Source organism: Kogia breviceps, chromosome 6 (assembly GCF_026419965.1).
Source record: "Kogia breviceps isolate mKogBre1 chromosome 6, mKogBre1 haplotype 1, whole genome shotgun sequence".
Taxonomy (NCBI): Eukaryota; Metazoa; Chordata; class Mammalia; order Artiodactyla; family Physeteridae; genus Kogia; species Kogia breviceps.
In genome coordinates, this window is record NC_081315.1 from 83,699,410 (window position 1) to 83,715,890 (window position 16,481).

Sequence of the window (16,481 nt, forward strand, 5' to 3'; positions counted from 1 at the left end):
TGTAAATTAATAAATTAGCATCCTGATTTACATATTATTCACACAAGAAATTGGTTGGCATGAGAATCCATGGATTTGTTTAACGCATTCATGTAACTGAATTGACCATGCTATTAAACCAGAAAAGTTGAGGTTGAAAATCTGAATCACTGACAGCTTAATCTAAGGTACTAAAACCCTAGAGCACTCCACCTCCATAGTCAGCAAGTTTTTGTTAGCGGCAGTTCAGTTTTCCCATTCTCTAATCACAGCGTCCCTCACACTACTTCTAATAATAGTGTACCCTTAAATTACATGGGTGGGGGGCCTGTGGGGGGAGAAATACTCTGGCAAAAGTTTTCCACAACTACTTCTTCCCTCCAGTTCTATTCAGGGAATTAAGAATACCACCTGCTTTTCTCCATGAATTATAATTAGGGGAAAATTAATTATCATTAGTTAGTTCTGTGTAAAACAAATCATATTCTTTACAGCAGATCATCCACAGGAAATTTTCATTTGGTCTTAACTACCTCCATGGCCAGACAAGATGTCATCTTGGATCAAGATAAGGAAGAACTGGTGACACAACAAAGTTTATAATGGAATATCTCAGTAGTTATACTCTTTCATTAAACACCTATTGAGAGCCAATGATGTGCCAGTCAGTATGTGCCTAACATAACTGGAGGCTGCAAAGCATTATCTAGCTGTGTGGCCAAGAAGAAAAGGAAACAGATTTTGGTGAATATATATATATATATATATATATATATATATATATATATATTAGTTTCTGACTCGGTGACTGGGATTATTGTCCCCACTTTCACAGGAAATGAGGCACAGAGAGTAAGTAACTTTCCTAAGGTCGTATCTAGAAATCGTGATATAATCATGATGCAATCATGACTGAAACCCAAGCCTGTTCAGTTCATTAAACATTTACTGAGTCCTTACTCTACAGCAGGCCCTGTGATGGGCATTGAGGGTGCAGCCACGGCCTTCCCTTGAAGAACTCCATCAGCTTCCTGCCAGCGGGCCAGTAAACCTACCTATGTGGCCACTCATGCTTTTTGCCAGCCTTCTTGGTTCCATGGGAGCAGCATAACTTCTCCTCCTAACTAAGGCTACTTATTCCCTGTGCTCTAGATCTTACCCCTCACCTTTATTTATTTATTTATCTATTTATTTATAATTTAATTTATTTTTTCTTTTGGCTACTTTGCAAGGCTTGTGGGATCTTAGTTACCAGACCAGGGATTGAAACCGTGCCCCCTGCAGTGGAAGCAAGGAGTCCTGGGAAGTCCCAGGAGACAAGTTTTGCAAATCATATATCTGATAAGGGACTTGTAGCTAGAATGTACAAAGCACTATTGCAACTCAGTAATAAAAAGACAACCCAATTTAAAAATGGGCTAAGGATCTGAGCAGACACTTCTCCAAAGATGGCTAATAAGCATATGAAAAGGTTCAACAACATTAACTATCGGGGAATTGAATGTTTCTGATGCTCTGACATTTTGGGACCTTTCTGACCTGAAGCTCCTGCCCCTCCCCTGCTGGGGTTAGCCAATTTTTATAGACAGTAAAACGACTTGCCTGCAGGCATGCCTTTCATAGACAAACCAACCAATCTACAGCCCAAATCCTTAATCACATTCTTTATCAAACTCTTATACTACAGGCTACTATTTCTCTATCTTACTACCCCAGGCCACGTACCAGACAACTAGGATCAGTCCTTTTGCCCCAGGGCTTATGGAAATTATTCAGCCTAGCCAATCCTAAACCATACTCATCCTCACTTGTTGCTTACCACAGAAATCACAATAAAATTCTTACCCACATTCCCCTCCCCTCCTGACTGAACTTTGTGGTTTCCTCTGCCATGGCATGGTGTGCCCCCTCCTCTTGGGATCTCTGAGCATAACAGTTGTCTTTTCAATGGCAATCTGATCTGTTGACCTTGTCATACCTGAATAATAACAAAATCTATTATTTTGTTTTATTTTTTTGTCCGCAGCATGCAGCATGTGGGATCCTGTGCTCCCCAACCAGGGATCAAACTCATTCCCCCTGCAGTGGAAGCACGGAGCCTTAACCACTGGACCGCCATGGAAGTCCCAAAATCTACATTTTAAGACAAAATTGCAAATTAAAAACAAAATGAAATGCCTTGTCACACCCAGTAGGATGGCTGTTATCAAAAAGATGGACAACAACATGTATTGGCAAAGATGTGAAGAAACTGGAACCCTCATACATTGCTAGTAGAAATGTAAAATGGTGCAACTGAATGGAAAATAGCCTGGAAGTTCCTTAAAAATTTAAACATATAGTTATCACATGACCCAGAAATTCCACTCCTAGGTATATACCCAAGAGAAATGAAAACATGTCCACACAAAATCTTGTACATGAATGTTCACAGCAACATTATTCACAATAGCCAAAGAGTAGAAACAACCCAAATATCTATCAATTAATAGATAGATAGATAAAATGTGTATATCCATGCAATGGAATATTATTCATCCATAAAAAGGAATGAAGAATTGGGAGTTCCCTAGTGGTCTAGTGGTTAGGATTTGATACTTTCACTGCTGTGGCCCAGGTTCAGTCTCTGGTCAGGGAACTGAGATCCTGCAAACTGCACAGCAAGGCCAAAAAATAAGTAAATAAAATGTTTGTTAAAATAAAAAAAAGGAATGAACTACTGATACATACTGCAACATAGATGAAACTTAAAAACATAATTTCAAGAAACCAGTCACAAAGTACCACATTTCCATTTACATGAAAGGCCCAGAATAGGTAAATGTATATAGAGAAAAAGTAGATTAGTGGTTGCCTAGTGACAGGGAGGATGAGTAACAACTAAAGGTTTCTTTTTGGGGTAATGAAAATGTTCTAAAACTGATTGTAGACATAAATGCACAATTCTGTGAATATACTAAAAGCCATTGAGTTGAACACTTTAAATGGGTAATTTGTATGGTTTATGAATTATATTTCAATAAAGCTTTAAAAAAGAGAACTTTTGGGAATTCCCTGGCAGTCCAGTGGTTAGGACTCTACGCTTCCACTGCAGGGGGCATGGGTTCGATCCCTGGTTGGGGAATTAAGATCCTGCTAGCCGCACAGCGTGACCAAAAAATTTTTAAATGAAAACAAATTTAAATTTAAAAATAAATAAAAAAGAAAGCTTTTCAATGGCTTCCCACTGTCCTAAAAATAAAAACTAAATCACTAAGATTAATAGGGAAATAAGGAATCTGGTTCCAGCTAATTTTTGCACTGTCAGCATTCACCAGTCCTCTCTTCATCAGTCATTACCCTCGTCCTTTACTCTAATTCTAGCCATGCTGAATTTTTTTTTCCTTGAATATGTTTGATGGTTTTAAAATATGTCTACAAGATCATTGGCACTTCTCCTTTCAAAAAGTTGAAGTGTAATTCTCTCCCCTTTAAATATGGGCTAGACTTAGTGACTCACCTCTAATGAGTAGAATGTGGTAAAGTGATGTTGCATGACTTCTAAGACTAGGTCATTAGGCATTGTGACCTCCTTGCTCTCTCTTGGGGAAGTTACCATATTTCAAAGATACTCAAGCAGCCCTATGGATAGACTCATGTGGTAGTGAAACAGGAAGGAAGTGGGTAGGACACAACCTTTGAAGAATGACATAGCCTGAGGACATGACATAAACTGATTAGAACCGAAAGGGTCCAATATGGCGGACAACAAGTCGACATCCACTAGAACTTGAGCCTCGGTATATGCTCATTGTACTACATTAGCATGCTAAATGACACACTGGCAGGCGCCTTGACAGTTCCAAGGCCAACCATAAGGATCAAAAAGTGGGTGGTGGCCCAATTCCTGGAAAACCCAGCCCCTTCGTGGAATAGCTAGAATACTCCTTCCACCATAAAAACTGACAACCCCATACCCTGGTGCTGCTCTTGCATTCTGAGATGGTCTGTGGAGTGTGTTTCTCTAAATAAATCCACGTCTCACCTATCACTTTATCTCTCACTGAATTCTTTCTGCAATGAGACATCAAGAACCTGAGCTTCATTAAGTCCTGAAACCAGGTGTGTGATCTCAGTTGGAAGACCTTGGGTTTTGGCCATGTTCAAGTCCCGGCCTCTTGGGTTTGAGTCCCAGTCTGGGTTTTGGCCAGGTTCAAGTCCTGGCAAGTGGGTTCAAGGCCCAATCTGAGGTGCACGGTTTCAGTAGGGAACTGAGGCCTCCTGCCAACAATCATGTGAGTGAGCCATTTGGAAGCAGATCCTCCAGCCAAATTTATTAAGCATCCAGATGACTGCAGCCCCAGCCAATATCTTGATGGTAACCTCATGAGAGACCCTGAGCCACAACTACCCAATTAAGTCACTTCCGAATTCCTGACCACAGGGACTTCCCTGGTGGTCCAGTGGTTAAGACTCTGCACTTCCACTCTTCCCTGGTCAGGGAACTAAGATCCTGCATACCTCACAGTGCGGCGAAAAATTAAAAAAAAAAAAAAAAAAGAAAAGAAAAGAAAAGAAAGAAAAGAAAAAGAAAAAAAATTCCTGTCCACAGAAACTGTGAGATCATTTTTTTAATTTTTTTAATTTGATATTTTTATTTTAAGCTACACAAACAAGCAAACAAACAACAAAAAACTTGAAATAGGCTTTTCAAGTTATGTAAATTCCTCCTTTGCAAGGAAGCAGAAGTTAGATCAGTGCAAGTTACCCTCAAGGCCACATACATCCTGCTTTACGGCTGCTTGCTCTCTGTTGGGTTTTGATCCTTCTTTGAGTCATAGTCTGGATCATTTTCCTCATCTTCTTCTTCCCCTTTCTCATCCTCTTCTTGAACTTCTTCATCATAATCATCATCATCTTCTTTAGTAACTTCTCCAGTAAAGTATACACTGATCTTGGGACTATACATTCGTATAAAAAGTGATGACTTCCAAGGTCTGCAGGAAAGATAGCTTCAGCAGCAGCATCCAGATCTCCACTCTCAGGAACTTCAGGAGGTGCAAAAATATTAAAGAGTATTAGAAATTGTTTTGGTCACAGTACAAACTGCCCCAAGTCCCTTGTTTCTGCTTCTTAATGATTTTCAAAGTGACAATTCTTTCCTTTTTTCCAATCTATGTGGACCTTGTACAACTCTTAATTTCTGGTCTATCAAAAGAAAAATGAACAGAACCATCTGGTTCTGACTTCATACTATGTGTCTTTGTCAACAGTTCATTTGTAAAATATTCACTGGGTTCAAAGTGAAACTCTAAGACAAAACTCATAGGCTGGCCTGCATCTAAGGACTTCACTTTAATATCTTTCAAGTGCTTCAGAATATGTTTATCATGTTCCTGAAACATATCACTGAGCAAGTCAACATTCTTAAAAAACAGTCAACCAAATTTCAGGAATTCCCTTGGGTTCCTCTTTTTCTTTATCTTTTTTCTCATCTTCAATCTTGGCCTTTTCTTTCAGTTCCTCCAAAATTTCATTTTCCTCATCTGGTTTCCATTCACATTCTTCTTATATAGGTTCATAAGTGATCTCAAATCGCTTATCAAATAGAGGCTGATAGAGAACAGCATATTTTCCTTCAAGATCATGAACTTCCTCATAGAATTTGGCTTCTGTCTGTGCACATTTAACTTGAAGGATTTTCAGAGCGTTCACTTGTCTTTTACCTACCCTAGGCAAGCTTTCAATGTATTCTGTTGGTGTTTCTACCAGACCATCAAATCTTTCTTGAAGGGCTGCAAGCATCTGAGGATTTTGCAACATCTGAACAGTCAGCTGACCTGTTTTGAGTTTTGATTCTTCATCAATTTCTTCTTCTTCTACTTCTTCAACATCAACCAAACCTTGATCAAGTTCAGACTGCTCTTTCTTGTCAATGTCTGCGTTACTGTAAGAACTCCAAATATTGGTGGCTAGCACAGGGAACCAGGTGTCCAGAGCTGCACAGGTAGTGACTCAGGGTGGCAGCCAGGGTGGGTGGCAGAAGGTGGCACCATGAGCAGATGATGCTAAAAAAGCAAATATTTGTTTCTTAAGACACTAAATTTGGGGGCTTAAAAAAGAGATAACTGGGCTTCCCTGGTGGCTCAGTGGTTGAAAATCTGCCTGCCGATGCAAGGGACACGGGTTCGTGCCCCGGTCCGGGAAGATCCCACATGCCGTGGAGCGGCTGGGCCCGTGAGCCATGGCCGCTGAGCCTGTGCTCCACAACGGGAGAGGCCACAACAGTGAGGGGTCCGCGTATCGCAAAAAAAAAAAAACAAACAAAATTATTAAATCCACAGGCCACCAAAAAAAAAAAAAAAAAAAGATATAACTTATATAATATTACATGCTACAAGTCACCCTCAAGCCAAACATCTTAAGATGTTTACCTCACTAATCCTCAGTCATCCTTAAGATGTTCCCCAGTCATCCTTATCCTTATCAGCTTCAAGATCATTTTTTCCAGGCTTCTGTAACTACTGATTAGGTCCCTCTGCTACTTGGTACCATAGCAAATATCCATTAGTTGAATCATTTGTACACCCCTATAGACTCTTAAGTTCAATGAGGTCCCATATAGGATCTGTCTTGTCAACGTCGTGTCCTTAGCACCTGCCACGGTGCCTGACATATGGTAAACTATAAATAAATATTTGGAGAATGAATAGTTAAATGAGTGCATGATTGAATTGGGAAATATAAGGAGATAATATAAATGTAATGAAATAAAGAACCCATGTGTGGGACTTCCCTGGTGGTGCAGTGGTTAAGAATCCGCCTGCCAATGCAGGGGACATGGGTTCTAGCCCTGGTCTGGGAAGATCCCAAATGCCGCGGAGCAACTAAGCCTGTGTGCCACATCTACTGAAGCCCGCACGCCTAGAGCCCGTGCTCTGCAACAAGAGAAGCCACCTCAATGAGAAGCCCGTGCACCGCAATGAAAAGCAGCCCCTGCTTGCCGCAACTAGAGAAAGCCTGTGCGCAGCAACGAACACCCAACACAGCCAAAAGATTAAAAATAAAATAACAGACAAAAGAACCCACGTGTGCAGAGGCTGCTATGAGAGCACAGAGTAATGGCATTTAATTCAATCTTCACTCCCTTACGGTGTGACTTTTTGGCAAGTTACTAACATCTCTATCTCTCACTCTCTCTAAGGGTCATTTTCCTTATGCATAAAATTAGGATAAGAGTTCCTGCCTCACAGGGTTGTTACATTCATAAGCTAATACCTAGTAGAAAAAATGATAATAACACCTGGGGATTTAGAGAAGAGCTCCATGAGAAATGAATGCCTGGGTAGTATTAAAGCGTGAGTAAAAATTAGGCAAAAAGGTGGGGGGAAAATCTAGGCAGACAGAAAAGCAGAAACAACGTTTCAGAGGTTAGAGGTAGCGAAGTGCTTGCAGAAAACTTCACACAATTCGTATCCCTAGAGTATAAAGTGCAGTAAAGGGAAGTGCCAGCTGGTGAGACTAGAGATAGGGAGGTAGGGATAGCAACATGGAAGGCTTCTTATGTTATATTACACTTTTGGAATTTATTCTGAAAAAAAAATTAGGACCATTGAATGGGAGTGAGTTGGTCATATTTGCATTTTGAACATATTATTCTGATTAGCTTAAAAATCAGTAATCTTCACACCCACTGAAATGGCTATAATTAAAAAGATGGACAATAATACGTGTTGGCAAAGATGCAGAGAAATTGGAACAATCATACATTGCCATTGAAAATGAACAATAGTGCAGCTGATTTGGAATTCCTATTTTCTGTTTTTTTGATAGTGGCCATCCTAATGGATGTGAGGTGATATCTCATTGTGCTTTTGATATGTATTTTCCTGATTACTAGAGATGTTGAGAATCTTTTCATAAGTGTGTCACTTATTTGTATATCACCTTTGGAGAAATGTCTATTCAAATCCTCTGCTCATTTTTTAATCAAGTTATTTGATTTTTTATTGTTAAGTTGTAGGAGTTGTAAAATATATTCTGGATATTAACCCCTTGTCAGATATATGATTTACAAATATTATCTCCATTTAGAAGGTTGTCTTTTTACTCCATTGACTGTGCTCTTTAATGCACAAAAGTTTTAGTTTGAAGTAGTCCCATTTTTCTATTTGTGCCTTTGTTGCCTGTGCTTTTGATGTCATATCCAAGAGACCACTCATTGCCAAGTCCAATGTCATGAAAACTTTGACACTTTCTTAAATACCAAGAATGCTCTCCAGGGAATTCCCTGGGGGTCCAGTGGTTAGGACTTGGCGCTTTCACTGCAGTGTCCCAGGTTCAATCTCTGGTCAGGGAAATAAGATCCCGCAAGCCACTCAGTGTGGCAAAAAAAAAAAAATGCTCTCCAGATCCAGATTTTTCTGTTTACCTGCGATGAAAGCCAAGTTTTTTCTTTCCAGTCCATCGCCAGCAAATACTTTTGTAAAATACAATAAAAATTAATTACTAGAAAGTGACTTTAAAAAGAAAAAGACCTCAAAAATGCAAGCTGACATTTTTATTATTAAATGCAACAAACATAAATTATTCTGTCAAATTGCTATAAAAGTTTCTAAATGTTTGTTCTCAATTTCCATGATTATCTGGACATGGACAGGTAATACTAGTTCAGGAACTAACTCTAGTCCACGGTGCACACTCTGAGACTTTGAGTAGCACTCCTCTAGATCTTCCTCAAGGGTGTGGTATGGCAAGTAAGGTGAGGTAACTACTGTGTCATTATGTAGCCATGGTGCCTCTATGGCTTACAGACAGACCATCCCAAAATAGTTAGGATTTCCTATAAACACACAAGGACTGAGAATTCCTTCAACATGACTGATCTTCACTGTGACAATGCACAGTGGTCTAAACGACTCCTCTACATCACCACAGTTAGGTACAACAAGGACTGAAAAGAATAAAAAAAATCACTCTCACTGTATCAGAGTCCCCATAGCAGCTCAAACACCTGCCTCCTCCATCTCCCACTTAGTCAACGAAAAATCCTGCAATTAGCAAGGGAGGATCCTTTCCTGACACCACCCATGTGTAAAAGTGCGTGTAGAAATACTTGAAGAATTTTTACTTCTTTTACTTTATCTCAAGGTTTTTAGGAGAAAAATCAACACCAGAAGAATTTAGAGAAAATGCTTCTGATTCTGTTGATGTCACATCATCTTAGTAAGAAAAGCTACGGAACTCATTATTATGGCGGTGCCACACCTGTCCTTTTTGCAACATGCATCAATACAGCTCTGGCATCTCAAATATACTGGGAGGAAGTCACTCTGACCCAATCCTATACAGTATTTCCTAGAAAGAGACCAACTCTTCCTATGAACAGAAGAGAGGACTCAGAAATACCTACAACACACTCATAAAAAAGGCAAACGGATTGGAAGGGTGACTCTGGAATTTGTCCTGAAGCTGTAAGTTTGCACAACAAGTAGGCTACTTTTACTTAGATTGTATGTTTATTTGTAGTGGTTTATAGGGGTGAGGGTAGCTGATGAAGAATAAGATACCCTTCTAGGGCCAGGATTAAGGTGGAGCAAGTAAATCACTAAACTAGGGGGTAAAACTTAAGGGGTGCCCAAAAAGCTCAGTAATCAAGATAAATAATATTTAATACAATATTTTTAAAAATAAAAATTGGTGCAGAAAGCCCCAAAAAACCAGAATATCAAAATTTTAAAGATAGGATCAGTATTGCTAATTTTCTCTGTGGTCTCAGGCTTCGGCATAGCTAGGCATATCACTGCTTGGCACTGCCATTGAACCACAAGTACATGCAGAAAGAAATGCTTTCAGAAAACTGTTGGTTTTTGATTTTTGTTTTTTTTATTTTCAACAAAGTCTGGATAGTCATGATCAAAGCAAATGCTTGGAAGTCACCTCTACAATTCCCAGGATTAAGATGGCTGATCACTGACCCTTCTAACCTCTTCTTTTGAAAATCTCCTCCAGGGAATTCTCTGGCGGTCCAGTGGTTAGGACTCCGCACTTTCACTGCCAAGGGCCTGGCATTCAATCCCTGGTTGGGGAACTAAGATCCGCATGGTGCAGCCCCCCGCCCCCGCAAAAGTCAGAACAAGAAACAGAAACACAAACCCCATCTTCAATAAAACTAGGAAATATTTGTACCCCCAGACCCCAACATATGAAGACAAAAAGCAGGTGGAGGAATGGTTAGCAGAACTTTCTTGGAGAAAACCCTCAAGAAGCAAGACTACCTCGGGAAGGATTGGAGCCTGCAGTACCCTGGAAGACAGTGGTAGGAATATAGGGCATTGAAAGCGATGAGTGGGGTCTGAAAAGACTAAAAAAAGCAGTTAGCACTCCAAGCCCCATTCCCACCAGTCAGCCAACCACCCCTCCCCCACTCCCACATTACTTTATCTGGGGGGAGGCTTCCTGGGGAGCAACAGGCAGGAAGACGGCAGGAGTGAGGATTTAAGGAAAATGAAAGTCTTCCTACTGAACTGAGATTCCTCAGTCGGCTTACCTCACCCTGTGCTACAGTGCCAATGGCCAGGCTTATCCTTCCCGGCAGATTACAGGCTCTTTCTCTTGATAAAACCAAATTGCTACAGAGAAAATACCTACACACACTGACATTTGGGGGACCACATTCACACCCACACCCACAAGCTGGCTGACTACCTCTTTAATCTAAAAATAAGCCCACAAGCTGACAAGAACTGCCCACTCACACAGAGTTTCCAATCATCTTTGCAGCAATTCATTTGAAAATCTGAACAAACATTCAAGGATCATCAGATCTTTGAGGAAAGTTTCCAACAGTAAGGACAGAGTTCAAAACAAATAAACTGGAGGGGGAAAAGAAGAACTCAAGAGGAAACAGATAATGCAGACGGTAGATTAACATTAAATTAACATTCTCAGGGAGATAAGATTTTATATCCCTGAAATAAGACTGAAATTCTCTCAGGAAAGAAGGAAAGAAAGGGGGAGAGGGAGGGAAATGAAAGGGAGGAGGGAGAAACATTAGAGAACATTAGGTGCTTTGGGACATTAAAAATGAGGGTGAAGTAAAAAAGATAAGAAAATTAAAAGATTAAGTCAGGAAATTCAACAACTAACTAAAAGAGTTCTCAAAAGAGAGAACGGTGGGAACAAAATTATCAAGGAAATAGTACAAGAACATTTCCCAGAAATAAAGGCCAAGTCTCCAGTTTAAAAGAGTATATTGAATATACAAATATGGAATCATTATGTTGTACACCTAATATAACTAATGTAATATAATGTTATGTGTAATTACATTTCATTTTTTTTTTAAAAAGACCATATTGAGTGCCCAATATAATAATTTTTTTTTTTTTGCGGTACGCGGGCCTTTCACTGTTGTGGCCTCTCCCATTGCGGAGCACAGGCTCTGGATGCGCAGGCTCAGCTGCCATGGCTCACAGGCCCAGCCGCTCCGCGGCATGTGGGCTTTTCGTGGACCGGGGCACGAACCCGTGTCCCCTGCTTTGGCAGGCAGACTCTCAACCTCTGCGCCACTAGGGAAGCCCATTGAGTTTGTTTTAAAGAAAAACATTTTTACAGTACATTTTCCTGGTATTCAATTAATATTAAATATATATAATATACATAATATTTGTATAATAAGCATAGTAATGTATAAAAATATTTATACCCTTGATTCACTAATCTCACTTTTTCTTCTTCCTTAGTAATAAAATCCCTGATTTTCATCCTGGATGAGGCCACCCAGAATAAAGACTACATTTTCCAAATCCCCATGTAACTAGGTGTGGTCATGGCTAAACTCTGGGCAATAAGAAGTAAGCCCAGAAGTTATGTGTGCAGCATCCAGAAAGTGTCTTTGAAGGGAGAGGGTAAGCACTTCTCTCCTTTATCTTTTCTGTTGGCTGGAATGAGGACAGAATGACTGGAAGTTAAGCAGCCATCTTGGATGATGAGGCAAAAACTACATCTTAAGTCTGAGTAAGTAGCAAGATAAGAAGAATTTGTGAAGCCTTTACCAGCCTTGGAATACTCATCTCCAGACTTTTTTTACATAAGAGAAAAATGAACTTCTCTTTTCTGTAAGCCATTGTTTATTTGGATTTTCTGTCAGTCACAGCTGAACCTAATCCTAATTAATACTTTTACTTACCTACCTTTAATCTTCTTTCTGCATATTTGTTTCCATTCTTCCCTGCCATGTGCCAGACACATCTACTTTTCTCTTCCTCTCCATCACTTTTCCTGTCCTTATTCCAATAAGTGTTTATTGAGCAATGCTATCTACTAGATTCAGAAGAACAAAAACGCAGATGATTCTGGCTCTACCATTTAGGCATTCATGGTCTAATTAGGGGCGACTTGTAAGCAGGTGCAATATGGTGCAAAAAATACCATAAGGAGGTATGTACAAAAGACATGGAGAGAACTTTGAGACTCAACTCATGCGTAAGCTTTCCTGTTTATCCATAAATCTGTATATCTTAAACAAAATTCTTTTATCTTCTTTCTTTGTTTCAGCTGTCTTTCTCCTTCTCTAGTATGTTAAATGTTATCGTGGTGACATAACAAGACTGGCATGAGATGGGTATTACTAGGTCCTTGGGCCTGTTCTTTTCCTTTTGGACCCAAAAACCTTAAAAAGGAGGTGGAAGTGAAATTGATGTTTGTAGATGTCAAGAGTCCTTAAAATATCGCGGGATGATAGAAAACCTGCAAATGTGAAATGTTAAAATGTGGGTCAATTGGTAGGTTTAGAATCTTCTATTTTTTTTTTAACATCTTTATTGGAGTATAACTGCTTTACAATGGTGTGTTAGTTTCTGCTGTATAACAAAGTGAATCAGTTATATATATACATATGTTCCCATACCTCTTCCCTCTTGCGTCTCTCTCCCTCCCTCCCACCCTCCAATTGTTTTTTGTCTGTGTGCCATGCATATAACATTAGGTACTCAGAGGACTAAAAGATTAAATAGAACACTATCTGTGCTCTCGTGGAGTATATGTGCTTAATGGATTACAGTAGACCATAGGGTAAGGACCAAAATAGAATTTTAAAATGCTTCTTGTTTCTCCAGGGCAAGATGAGCTACCTGACTCCTGAGCCATGGACTACCTGGTGAGAGAATTGTAAACCAGAGACATCTTGACTCCTGAAACTACGATTAAGAAATGTCATAGGGGGCTTCCCTGGTGGCGCAGTGGTTGAGAGTCCGCCTGCCTATGCAGGGGACACGGGTTCGTGACCTGGTCCACGAAAAGCCCACATGCCGCGGAGCGGCTGAGCCCGTGAGGCATGGCCGCTGAGCCTGCGCATCCGGAGCCTGTGCTCCGCAACGGGAGAGGCCACAGCAGTGAGAGGCCCGCGTACCGCAAAAAAAAAAAAAAGAAAAAAGGAAGAAATGTCACAGAAATGTCATAAGTCATGATTAACCCCAGCTTCTTCGTTCTTCCCCTTTAAGAAACCCCTAGGACTTCCCTGGTGGCACAGTGGTTAACAATCTGCCTGCCAATGCGGGGGACACAGGTTCGAGCCCTGGTCCAGGAAGATCCCACGTGCCGCAGAGCAACTAAGCCTGTGCGCCACAATGACTGAGCCTGTGCTCTAGAGCCCGCGAGCCACAACTACTGAAGCCCATGTGCCACAACTACTGAAGCCCCCATGCCACAACTACTGAAGCCAGCGCGCCTAGAGCCTGTGCTCCGCAGCAAGAGAAGGCCGCGCATTGCCACGAAGAGTAGCGCCCGCTTGATGCAACCAGAGAAAACCTGCGTGCAGCAACAAAGACCAAACGCAGCCAAAAATAAATAAATAAATTTATATATATATAAAAAAAAGACCTCCTGACTCAGAGACAAGCTGGAGTTTGATCCGAGGCTGTCTCCCACTCCCCTTGCTTGTTGCCCTGCAATAAAACCTTAGTATGTTGCAAAAAAAAAAAGAAAAAATATTGCTCCTTGAACAGACGACAGCACAATTAATTTTGGTTTTTGAAATTTTTACTTATATATTTATTAAAAATTTGAGTATTTCTTGGTGTGTAGAGATTATAAGAGCATGTGCATCAAAATCCGCTGTGAAGTTTTATTTTATTATGAAATATTACAGACATAAGAATAGTACAAATATAAAGAACACCTGTGTACCTCCTACCCAGCTTAACAAATAAAATATTGAAACCCTCTCAGGACTTCCCTGGTGGTCCAGTGGGTAAGACTCCGTGCTCCCAATGCAGGGGGCCCAGGTTCGATCCCTGGTCAGGGAATTAGATCCCACATGCTGCAACTAAGAGTCTGCATGCCACAACTAAAAGATCCCACATGCTGCAACTAAAAAAGATCCCACATGCCACAACTAAGACCCAATACAGCCTAAATAAATAAATAAATATTTTAAAATAAAAAATAAAACCCCCTGAATTCTCTTCCCTATTCTTAGTCCCTCTCACTCTACAAAAGGCAGCCCCTATCCCGAAATGATTATCATTGCCATATACATCTTTATATTTTTATAACATGCATATATGTCTCTAAAGAATAATTGTCATTGCCTTAAGTTGTAAATGACTTATATAAATAAAATCATTTTCTTGTATTTTTCTACAACTCGTTGTTTTGCTTTTTATTACGTTTTTGAGATGTATTCAAGTTGGTTCATGTAGCTATACTTCACCCCACTTACCTGTATTTTTAAAAATCCTAGCATCCCCAAACTAAGTTATAGTGATAGAAATCAGAAGAATGGTTGCCTCTGATAGGCTGGAGCAAATTGGACTGGACACAAGGGAATATGAGGATGATGGAAATGTCCTATATCTTGTTTTGGGTGGTAGTTACTGGGTTTATATAGTTGTCAAATTCACTGAACTGAACACTTTAAGATCTGTGCATTTCATTGTAAGCAAATGTTATCTCCACAAAAACATTAAAAACAAGCAAGCAAAAACAATTTTAAAAAACCTCTAGCCGTGGGGATTATAATTCAGTAGGTCTGTGGTGGGGACCATCATGTGTATTTTCTTTATAAAGTTCTAGGTATAATTCTGAAGGGCACCTCCAGCTGCAGACAACTGCCCTAGAATGCCACAAAATTGGAGTAGGAATTCAGAAGAAGAGTCATCTGTCAAAGACCTAGAAACCTCTCATGGTATTTTTCTGTCCTTCCTAAACCCATTATAGTAAAGATGGAGTTGCATATTTTACAAGAGTAGAGATAGCAGTGTTTGACCTTGAATCAAGCATTGATGGCAGCTAGGCCTGACTGCAATAAAGCTAATACGTTTACAACTTAGTAATGGACACCTTAATTGGATTTAATTCTTTCTCACATATTGGTGAAGGCACAACCAGGAACATATCTCTGTCTTGCACATCTAGGAGGTATGCCTCCCCAAATGACCTAATCTCCCACCACCTTCTTTATCTTTTACCTTTGTTCTCCTATCTTAAGTTCTTTTCACAGTCAAGTCAAGGAAAGTTCACTTTCAGCATGATTTGATTTTTTATCTTTTAATTCTTTAAAAAAATTTTTTAAATTTTGTTTATTTATTTTAGGCTTCGTTGCTGTGCGTGGGCTTTCTCTAGTTGCAGTGAGCAGGGGATACTCTTCGTTACGGTGTGCCAGCTTCTCATTGCGGTGGCTTCTCTTGTTGCGGAACACGGGCTCTAGGCACGCGGGCTTCGGTAGTTGTGGCATGCAGGCTCAGTAGTTGTGGCGCATGGGCTCAGTTGCTCCGCGGCATGTGGGATCCTCCCGGACCAGGGATAAAACCTGTGCCCCTGCATTGGCAGGCAGATTCTTAACCACCACGCCACCAGGGAAGCGCACAATTTGATTTTTTTAAAATCTGATTTGTCAATGACATTTTGAGAAGCTGTTTCGTGTAGAGCACCGTTTTAAGGATGATGGGCCTGCCTCCAATAAGTTCAGGGAGAGGTACCTGCCTAATGATGCTTATTGGAGGATTTTTTTTGAGTATTTTTAGCCATATATCTGATGGATACACACATGCACATTTCTGATGGTTACAAAAGCATGCGTATATGTATACGCCACTGTATTTTTAATTTTTTCTTCCAGTTTTATTGAGATATAATTGATGTACAGCATTGTATAAGTTTAAGGTGTACAGCACAATGATTTGACTTACATATTACCACAATGAATTTAGTAAATATCCATCATCTCATATTGATACAAAATTAAAGGAATAGAAGAAATTTTTTTGTCCTTCTGATGAGAACCCTTAGGATTTACTCTCTTAACAACTTTCATATATAATATACAGCAGTGTTAATTATATTTATCGTGTTGTACATTATGTTGTAAGGATTTTTTTAAATTCAACCTAAGTTGGATGTACTCTCTTCCTGGAGAGGACCCTAGTATGGCATTCCTTATGTGCATTTCAGCACAGTGTCCTGGCCAGTGGTCTTGTGCCTCCTATCTCCCATGTCCTCACTTCATTATTGAAAACCCTCGT

General features: G+C 40.1%; 1 pseudogene; it reads right to left on the reverse strand.

The window, feature by feature from the left end:
* Positions 1–4,750: 4,750 nt before the first annotated feature.
* Positions 4,751–5,919, reverse strand: LOC131758698 (nucleosome assembly protein 1-like 1 pseudogene; annotated as a pseudogene).
* Positions 5,920–16,481: the final 10,562 nt, after the last annotated feature.